Below are 10,506 nucleotides of genomic sequence, written 5' to 3' on the forward strand. Positions count from 1 at the left end.
AGTGTCAGCCACGGTACGGTCTGCAGGTCAGCGGGTTCTGAAACAGCTTCCGCCATGTCGAGGACTTTGGGTCCACAGTAGCTCAGGAAAAGTGCCCTTTTTCGGTTGTCCGAGTGTCCTAGCAGGTCATTGGCTTCCAGGAAACAATGGAATCGAAGCATGTATTTCTTCCATGTTTCCTTAACTGGATTGAATGGAGCTGGTGGAACGTAAGACGTCATCCTGGAATTGATGCAGTGGTTCAGCTGCTGGATAATGGTGGATGCCACATGTTGCTCCTTCTGTTCAGCCTGAGTCCTTCATCCTCTTTGATTCCACCTTTGTCGCCAGTGTTAGATCGTGGGAGGCAATGAAGAGGCAGGAGGACAGACAGTAACTTCAGCTCTTTATTTAAGTAAGTGACTTCTGCTAAGGCTGAGCCGGCAACACTCCCTTTTAAAGGGAGCAGTCCCACTGATTCAGCCACTGACAACGCTTTACATTTGCCTCCGTTTGAATCCACTAATTAGTGGCGGGCCCTGTTTGAATCCACCAATCAGTGGTGGGCATGCAAATGTCCAGCTAAATCCGGACCTGAGTGAAGACTACATCCCTGGCTTCACTTGCTATTTACATATGTAACAGCCATCTTGGTTGTTTTGACCTGCTGTCATCCCAGGGTTAAAATGAATTCTTTCACAGGGCCACTATTTTTCTCTGCTCTAAAGTATATAAACATTGTAGAGTAGGCCATTCAAAGATACTGAAGAAAAATAGCTTCACTCCCACACAAGAACTTACTTGCTGATTGCAGAAATGGAAGGAAATGAATGGCCATACTCCGTATACCTGAAATCTTAAGAAAAGCTATTTTCTCTGAGATCTTGGCCTCTGGATATCTGGCAAAAATCTGTCTTTCCAAGCAGAAAAGGGTAGGTGTATTAGCACCCACACAACTTTCTTGTAGCAACATTAGTAGCTGTCACCACTGCTGATGATAACTACCACTGTTGCCAGTTTTTATATATATATATATATTATTTGATTTATATGCCGCCCTTCTCCCGAGACTCAGGGCGGCTTACAATGCGTTAAGCAATAAGCAATAAGATATAACTTTGGGGAAAAGAATGTGGAACTTGAGGTATAGCCAATTGGAAATTTTCTGAGGAAAAGTTTTGTTCTTTTTCTTTACTAGAATTTATAAAGACCCCCAATTGAGAAGGACTTTTGAAATACCATCTTTATTCAGCTATTATCCATGGTTTCCTCATAACTTGCACAATCCTTCTGGCTATAGAAGAAGAAAACTATGGGAATTGAGATAACAGCATTTTGGCCTTTTTTACACCCAGTCATTTCACTACAATAAAAAATTGCTGAGAGAGAGATGAATGCTTGGGGCTGTGGTTTACTAAACTCTTTCTTTAAAATCAGGAATAGTGTAACAGAATGGGAGAAATATATTAATAAGAAAAGAACTGGAGGAATGAAAAGAAGTGATTGAATAAATATTTCAATTAGTGATCAGAATTACTTTTGCTTGCCTGGTCCTTGTCAGTCACTAGTTCTACTGCATTTGACAAATGTTCTCTGAGAGCAGAGGGCTAGGTTACAATTCTTTAGTGTCTTTGGGAAGACATAGTGGTTTTTGTTATTCAGTTACAGCTGCCTCTTCTGTCTCTTTCTTCTCTCTGATCTACCACTCTTCTCAGAAACTCCTTGAGCAACTTTGGAGTAATTCCCAAAGTATTCTATTCCAACATTCTGCACCAAATTACAGCAGGCAGAATTTCTCGGAGAAGAAGGAATATATACCAAAACCTATCTGAAAGCATTTGCTGATAGGTAGAGAGAGAGAGAGAGAGGGAGGGAGGGAGGGAGGGAGAGAAAGAAAGAAAGAAAGAAAGAAAGAAAGAAAGAAAGAAAGAAAGAAAGAAAGAAAGAAAGAAAGAGAGAGAGAGAGAGAGAGAGAGAGAGGGTGGTGGTGGTGGATATAGATGGATGGATGGATGGATAGACTGATAGACAGATAGATAGACATAAACATATATGCAATATTTTTTCAAAGCAAGATAAAATATTATACTAAGTAATATAAAGTAAGAAAATGTTCCATTACTTTCTATAGTTCCAATTCTCAACAAACATATTTAAGACTACTTGCTGTCTCAATCCAGTCTTCTGTTGTGTTTATTTCTCCAACTTCACACTGTTGCCACAAGGCACAGTGTTAAGTTCTAGGAAAAGAAATTGCTGCAGCATGATGTCCTCTTGTGTTGTTGCAAAACTCCATTGTTTGGCCTTAAAGCTTCTGATATGGGAGATTAAATTAAAATTGGGCTTCAAATCATACCTTTTATATTCATTAAGTCATTCATGTTTAACTGAAATGAGAATCTGCCATCTGGCAGTTGCTGATTTGGCTACAATATCATGTCTATCTCCATAGAATATGATGGGGGGGGGAAGAATGGTACCCTGTGTTTCTCTCCAACCTGATGTTCAGAGCTCAAATGTTTTCTAATTTCATTCTTGGAAGTTGGGATACATGTAATGCTCAGCAGGGATGTTACAAATGTTACTGAGCCATCATATCAGGAGGACTGTACTCAGAGATAAAGACTGTTTGAGGAGAGGAGGAAAAAAATCTGTCACAAAAATATGCTGAGGCAGGAGGAGAAATAAGCACTTTTTTTTTGCTGTTGCCTAACAGAACAAGACTCACATCAGTACATTCTGAACATGATATAATATCAGAACAAAAGCTGCTGCAGATGTTTGACCTATAAGCATTCCTTTCTGTAGGATGGAAATGTTGCATTCTGCTTTCTGTTTTAAAACCTTGAAATGCTTGCTGCTTGCCAACAAATGCTTACCTAGCACTTGATTGTGCCAAAATGGGAGAAATTATATTCAGAATAATACACCTCCAGCATTTTGAGATAATAAAATCAGTTAATATAATGTGCTTCAAGATGATAAACGAAGGTGGCCATTGTTTTTAATTTCAATGCTGACAATTTAAATATTTAAAATAGGGAGAGGGTTTTTTTTTTCCCTTAAGGAACCCCAAGCAAGTAAAGAATTACACACATAGACATATGCACAAACGAAAGAACAGAAACAGAACTGAAAAAAGGTCTTACTGTCATATGTATTATAAAGAAACAATTTGAACAACTTCAGCAAGCCTATGTTAGCTAACTGACTGTCTAGTCTATGGAAAATACAGCAAAATGGCATTGTGTAAGAAGGCAACTTATAATTGCACATATATACGTCCGATAGAACTTGGAAAGAGAAGCTCTTCTATTTGCTATCAACCTCAATGCTCTCTTTGACTTGGGAAAAAACTAATACTTATTACTATTATGGTTGGTTACACAGTCAGCCAGATGTTTAGACTAGATTTAGTAGTTTTATCTACCTATTGAGTACTTCCCAGGGTGTGGGAAGGCAGATGTTGTTTAATAATTTAGAAGGTTTTGTCACAGAATGTAAGCTGTTCTAAGTAAAGCTGTGTTTTTCAATTGACTGATGATCAAGTCAAGTGGTATTCAAGTAGTACTCCACGTTTTGTAATTACACCCAAGAAGCCTATTACTATAGATATTATCCTTTCTTTCTTCCTTTCTTTCTTTCTTTCTTTCTTTCTTTCTTTCTTTCTTTCTTTCTTTCTTTCTTTCTTTCTCTCTCTCTCTCTCTCTTTTTTCTTCCTTCCTTCCTTCCTTTTTTTCTTCTTTCTTTCTCATCATGCTATTTAATTTGCAAGTTTTTATATTTTGTGATTGTCTGGAATAACACTGCTTTCATCTGCAAATATACTATACCCTCATATATTTGATACATATAAAAATTAATACCAGTTATAGAAATGGCAGTTATGGTTTCATATTGTTGTGTATATAATAATATATTACATTTATATGCTGTTATTGAGAAACTTTTCTTTATTGATTGTTGTTAACATTTGTGCCACTGAGGTACAATTTTCAATGAAGCTTCCCAGAGATGCAACACAGCTATAATTATTATCTTCGTTATAAATAAACAAATGGAAAGCACTACAGTTGACAATCACTTAAGTTTGATTTCATAACTTTGGTTTCCTTTGTGTTACAATCCAGTGTTATCTTTCTAGGTATTTCCCTTTCTATGATGTTCATTTGGCCTTTTCCTTTCCTACACTTGCTCAGACATGACAGCTGTTTATATTCTCTGCATTTTTGCTGTGGGACAATGATGGTGACATAAAAAATGTACTTGAGGACACAAGGGAGCATTAAGATAATTAAAACTAAAGTGTGCAAATATCCATGGGGAAACAAGTAACAAAATGTGCATCACAACACTGTGTTTGTAAATTCCTCTATTTACTTGGATATGAAATTGCAACATAACTGTAAGAGAAAGCCTATGAACCAGGGTGAAATCCAGCAGGTTCTGACAGGTTCTGAAGAACCGTTAGTGGAAATTTTGAGTAGTTTGGAGAACTGGTAAATACCACCTGTGGCTGGCCCCAGAGTGGGGTGGGAATGAAGATTTTGCAGTATCCTTCCCCTGGAGTGGAATGGGAATGAAGATTTTGCAGTATTCTTCTCCTGCCCTGCCCACCAAAGCATGCCCACCAAGCCACACCACGCCCACAGAACCGTTAGTAAAAAAAATTGGATTTCACCACTTCTATGAGCATATTCTGTAATTTTGCCATCATTGTGGCAAATTGTGGGTGCCTACAGAAAAACAGAGAAAAAGAGAGAATGAAGAGTTAAAAAGCAGGTATATCTACTCTATATTACTCTATCTGGTATGAAGGAAGGAAGGAAGGACATCATAATATTCTAGATGGCACATTTATTATGGTCTCATAATAAATAATAGTTTGCAATAATGCCAACTCCTGCCCTTTTTCCACTGATATTAAATTAAACAATATGATTGCACTTTCATTTTCATATCATACTTTTCTCAGCAAAGTTACATATGGGAACAAATAGAGTGCAGATAATTTTTTTTAAAAAAATTAATTAACCACTGTGGAATCAGTAATCAGAAATATAGAAAAAACTTGTTATACAGTATTAGAAGTCCCTGGATAAGCACATAGAATAGTCTTCTGTATTTTAAGATTATAAATTTCTGACTCTATCAATCTAATCTACTTTCTAAGACCTTTCTCTGTTCTGCTTATTTTAAAATGTTAGTAATGGTCTAGTCTAGACTGCAGCCATGTAATATTTGTCCAGACAAATTATTGTTTTCTTCAAATGGATGTATAAGCATTGACCAGCTGGAAGCCTGGCATTAGCCTGGCATCAGTTGCAGTGATATGATATTGCCTTGAGCAATTGGATCTGTTCCAAGCATAAGATGGGATCCTGACTGATGAAAAGGTATTTGTACAATTAAACTAACCATCCCCACTGGTTACAATTAAGACAATATGCCGTATGTGATGTAGGAAATAGAAGTTGGATTTTTCTCTTTCGAATCTGTGTTGTAACTTTGAGGCTGAAAGGTTTAAATAGAAGTCATTTTGACCTATAAATAGGAATTGTTATATTTAATTTGTCAGAGTCTCTGTAATTTGTAATAGATTTCCTTCCTTCCTTCCTTCCTTCCTTCCTTCCTTCCTTCCTTCCTTCCTTCCTTCCTTCCTTCCTTCTTCTTTCCATGGTTATTAGATAAATTTCAATTCCTCCACATAATATTAAAACATATAAACAAAAAATATTCATAAGCTGAATCCTCATCAGCCCGCTTATTATCACACTGTCACTTGATATCATTGGCTTGGAAGAAACAATCAACATTCCTTCTCTCTTCATAGGCCCCCTAGAAATTCTTATTAACAGTTTGGGTTTAACTATCAAGAGGAGAGAGGAGGGATGGAAGTCTTTAAGGATCAAGGTCAGTTAAATGCTTTGATCAGCATTAGCAATTCTAGCAATTTTGTTTTTAATGGATTTCTTACTGGCTGTGAATATTATTTTCCTGGCAGCAGAATGCATATATCCCCTTGTGTAGTTTACAGCCTCCTCAGTCCACATTACACCAACTCAGAAAAAAAAACTGTTCTTTTTAAAAATAGAGGCAGAACAGCAGAGAAGCTGTGGATTGAGGCAGAGAAGCTGTGGATTGAGGCTTAACATCTTCTCTAATTCAGATCTGGAATTTCCAATTAGTTGGAAATCCAGAAAAAAATTTAAAATGTTATTTCTAATTGATTTATTGATCAATACAGTGAAAGTCTAATGTTCTTATATCTCTGTGCAAATTATGAAAATCTTTAACCAAAGCTTTTTATGAACGCTATATGATGCCAACTTTTCTCTGGAACATTCTTGAAATCTGTAATTAATTAGTGGTATGAATGTTAGGTACTCAGCTGTACATCTCCACCCCAGACCACTCCAACGATGCCCTTGATGTGATGTCTCGCTGCCTGGAGGCCGTGCGGGTCTGGATGGGGAGGAACAGGCTCAGACTCAACCCCTCCAAGACCGAGTGGCTGTGGCTTCCGGCGCCCCGATATAGTCAGCAGGTGCCATCGCTGACTATTGGGGGTGAATCTTTGCCCCCCACGGAGAGGGCTTGCAATCTGGGTGTCCTCCTGGACGTGCGGATGTCTTTAGAAGAGCATATGACAGCCGTGGCCAGGGGGGCCTTTTATCAGGTTCGCCTGATTCGCCAGTTGCAGCCCTTTCTGGATCGGGATGCCCTGCGCACGGTCACTCATGCCCTTGTTACTTCCCGGTTGGACTATTGTAATGCTCTCTACATGGGGCTCCCCTTGAAGAGCACTCGGAGGCTCCAACTGGTCCAGAATACGGCCACGCGGGTGGTTATGGGCGCAACCCGTTGTGCCCATGTGACACCCCTCCTGCGCGATCTGCACTGGCTCCCAGTGGTCTTCCGGGTGTGATTCAAGGTGTTGGTTACCACCTTTAAAGCGCTCCATGGCATAGGACCCGGGTACCTCCGAGACCGTCTTCTGCCACCAATAGCCTCCCACCGACCAGTTCGCTCCCACAGAGAGGGTCTCCTCAGGGTGCCTTCGGCCAAGTTATGTCGGCTGGTGACACCCAGGGGGAGGGCCTTCTCTGTGGGAGCCCCAGCCCTGTGGAACGAACTGCCCCCGGAAATTCGTAAGATCTCTGACCTCCGGGTGTTTCGCTGCGCACTGAAGACCCTGTTGTTCCGCCAGGCCAGACTATCAACACAATAGTTTTAAATTGGGGTATTTAAATTTTTTGGGGTTTTAAATTTGAGCCAATTTATTTAATTATTTTAAATTTTACATTGTTGTTTTGTCTGTGTTTTTAAATAGGCTGTACACCGCCCTGAGTCCTTCGGGAGAAGGGCAGTCTAGAAATAAAATAATTATTATGATTATGATTATGATTATGATTAAGTTTAGTCCCCTTCTTTATAAGACTTTGGGGGAAAAGAATGAGCTGTCAGATTATATCAGATCAGTATTATCATAAAAGGTTAGGGTTAGATTGTTTTTTGGTCCCAGTGTGGTGGCAGTAATGTTCCTAATATCACTATTAGGATATATTCCTTATGCTTATTTCCTTGTATTGTTGTGTTCCTCTGTTTGCTCTCCCAAGCCACAGTTTGTGAAATGGGGAACTATATAAATTGAGATAATAAATAAATACATGAATTTAGTTCATGAAACCTTTGCTTTTGACTGATTGTAAGCACTATGTACACTAAGGCATGCTATTGAAATATTATTACACAATCGTTCTAATGAAACTTTCCCTAAGAAGAGTTAATATTATTAGAGGTGTTCAAATAAGTCCTTTATGATTATTCCAGTAGATCAATCTTCAGGGTTGTGCCACTGATTTACCTGGGGCTGCTGTGTATAGCGGCAATAGAGAAGGCCGCACAACAGGAAACTTTTGTGTAGTAAAAATACCTCCTAATTTAGTTTTTCCAACCACTCAAGACTATACAAAATCAATAGTTCTACTGAGTGCCTATTCTAAAGGAACAATGAAGGTACATTTTCCAGGGTTACCAGTTAAAATGGGTCTTTTTCATTGAATGGAAGATCATCCTTCTCACCTTGCAGTATATAGCAGTGGGGAGGTGAGGATTAAATGTGCCAAATTGACTAGAAACTGAAAGAACAAATTCAAAGTCACAAATCATAATTAGTTCCTATTAACCTTGCGAAGTTCTTCAAAACAGAAAGAGAAAGCAAAACGAAGGAGAAAGTCCTCCCCAAGCACATATAATATTTCTTTTCCTCCTGAGGCTTACTCACAAGTGTAATAAGGAGGTTGCCTTTTGTGACAGATTTCAGATATAAGTAAGGGAATATCTCTTAGTGTATGGAAGTTCCTGCTATTCTTAATATTGCTATGGCAGCACTATGCAACAGGAGATGTTGAGCCTTAAATTAAATGTCAATTTATAATATAGCCCCAGAAACATTACATATCTAACAAATTTTAAAGAAAACAGTTTGACAGTCCAGGGAGTTATTACAGATCAAAATGTTCTAAGATGAGGACAGGTTATTTGAGTAGAGATTTTTAAAAGATATACTTATTTTTGAATTGCATTACTCAAACAGTTGCTAGTTCACTGTTCAGATTCTCTAAAATCAAGAATTTCTAATTCTGGAGCATGAGTTTGGAAACCATTTAGCCAGCTCTGAACTTATATTTTATCAAAGCACTGAGTAATTTTTTTAATGTATTTTTCTGCGTTACAGAAAATGCAATATCAAATCTATGAGGAAGGATTCAATTTTTGAATCTGGAACTATATCATTACGCTTACTTATTGTCAAGTATTAGTGTTAATTTTCCAATTTGAGTAACTTTAGAATTCATATATGTAGCAATATATATGGAGGGACAATATTAGGATCTAAATATACTAAAATTGTTTTTATATACATGTTTTCCTTGTGCACACTTCCAAAATTAGATATTGTTGCATTCCAATTCCTGTGCATTACAAATTTAGTGAAATGTTAAGAGAGAAATCCCATGAATTTATTAAAATTATAGATTTATTCGTACCATGAAGATTTTTTTTTTTTTTGCAGGCCACAAATTTTCTTAGAAAAGACATAAAGTCTACCTTATTCCTTCTGCTAGGCACAAAAGAAGAATAATTGCTTTGCAGGATATACGGTATTTACAGATTTATTTTGCAGATTAGTGGATAGCACTCTACAGTCTATTTCAGGACTGCAGATGAGAAGTAACAATCATCTTCGTGCTGCTCATAATAAGCACAGTGGAATACTTCGGTCACTTTTTTAAATGTTAATGGTTAAAGATGAAAGAAGGAACATAAATTGTTAAATGTTAATACTTGCCTTGAGAAATACACTATCTCTGTTTAATCCCTTAAAGGAAGAATGAAGTGGTTTTAGTGGGAAAAGGAGCACTAAGTCCATTTTAATGTCAAAGTTAGTAATTATATACTTCAGTGCCTGAGTAGCTGTTCTTACAGTAATTAGAAGGGTGGGTGGACATTGATTCAAATTCCGCACAAGTCATCTTTAGGTGGTGGAACTGAAAATAGGCATACACAAGGAAGGCCATACCTTTTGAGACAAAAGATAGAATATTTTCTAAATCTGAATCAGTAGATTACTGTCATCAGCGTGATCTCTTCAGAAACCTTTCAAATGACAAGTTTGATTGCACTTCTTTTACTGCAAGCTGCAATTCTTTTGGACATGCCTAGAGTCACAATGTACATATAAAAGGAGTGGAACGTGTGTCACAATGGCACAATGCAGTTTTTATTGTTCTGTTTCTCCTATGATCCTCCTGTGTGTGCCAGTGGTTACTGGAGTGAGGATTCCCTCATCAGATAAAATATTTTAACTCCTTTGATGAATAATTTGATGAAAGGCCATAGTCTCTTCTAGGTTTATTTTGGATGTGGCACCATCTCAAAGTCATAAATTTAAAGTTCTGACACTGCCAACTTATTAGGGTTTTTTCCCCAGTTTTGTTCATAGACACCATAGTAACAAGAGATTATGATATTCTGTTTCTCCATGTAATGGGCAAAAGGAATAACTATAAGAACATGAGGAAGAAGTACAATAAGACAATAGGCAGGTGGAAGAAATCCAAATCTGGGCCAGAATTGTAACCTTGGAAAATTTCTCAAGTTAAGACCCTCTCTAGTTCTCACAAAAATAAAGAGAGAGACGAGAAAAGCACATTTCTTCTGATTATAGAAAATTATGTTATTGTAACCTTATAATAAAAGTAGTATTAGCATGACTTTGGTTTCCTGGTCTGCTCTACCTTGAAGGACTACACTCACTTACTTCAAGGTCCAGTAGATTATACTTTATTAAAGTTCATTTCACAGTAACATTGCATTAATGGATATTTTAGCACAGTGATCCCCAATTTTTATCTCTGTGGCCTGCCAGTTGCAGCAGTGACGCCCAGGGGTGGGGGAGATGGTTTCATGTATGTATTGGCTGCTTGCACAAATGGAGCTTTGCACACTCATCTACCGCTT

General features: G+C 37.7%; 1 long non-coding RNA gene across 1 annotated transcript; it reads left to right on the forward strand.

Moving 5' to 3' along the window:
- The first annotated feature begins 698 nt into the window (after positions 1-698).
- Positions 699-1,368, forward strand: LOC117661954 (uncharacterized). Its single transcript, XR_004590180.1, has 2 exons — positions 699-911; positions 1,178-1,368. It is a non-coding gene; the product is annotated as an uncharacterized LOC117661954 (long non-coding RNA).
- The last annotated feature ends 9,138 nt before the right edge of the window (positions 1,369-10,506 follow it).

Source organism: Pantherophis guttatus, chromosome 2, assembly GCF_059756535.1.
Source record: "Pantherophis guttatus breed Tessera chromosome 2, ASM5975653v1, whole genome shotgun sequence".
NCBI lineage: Eukaryota > Metazoa > Chordata > Lepidosauria > Squamata > Colubridae > Pantherophis > Pantherophis guttatus.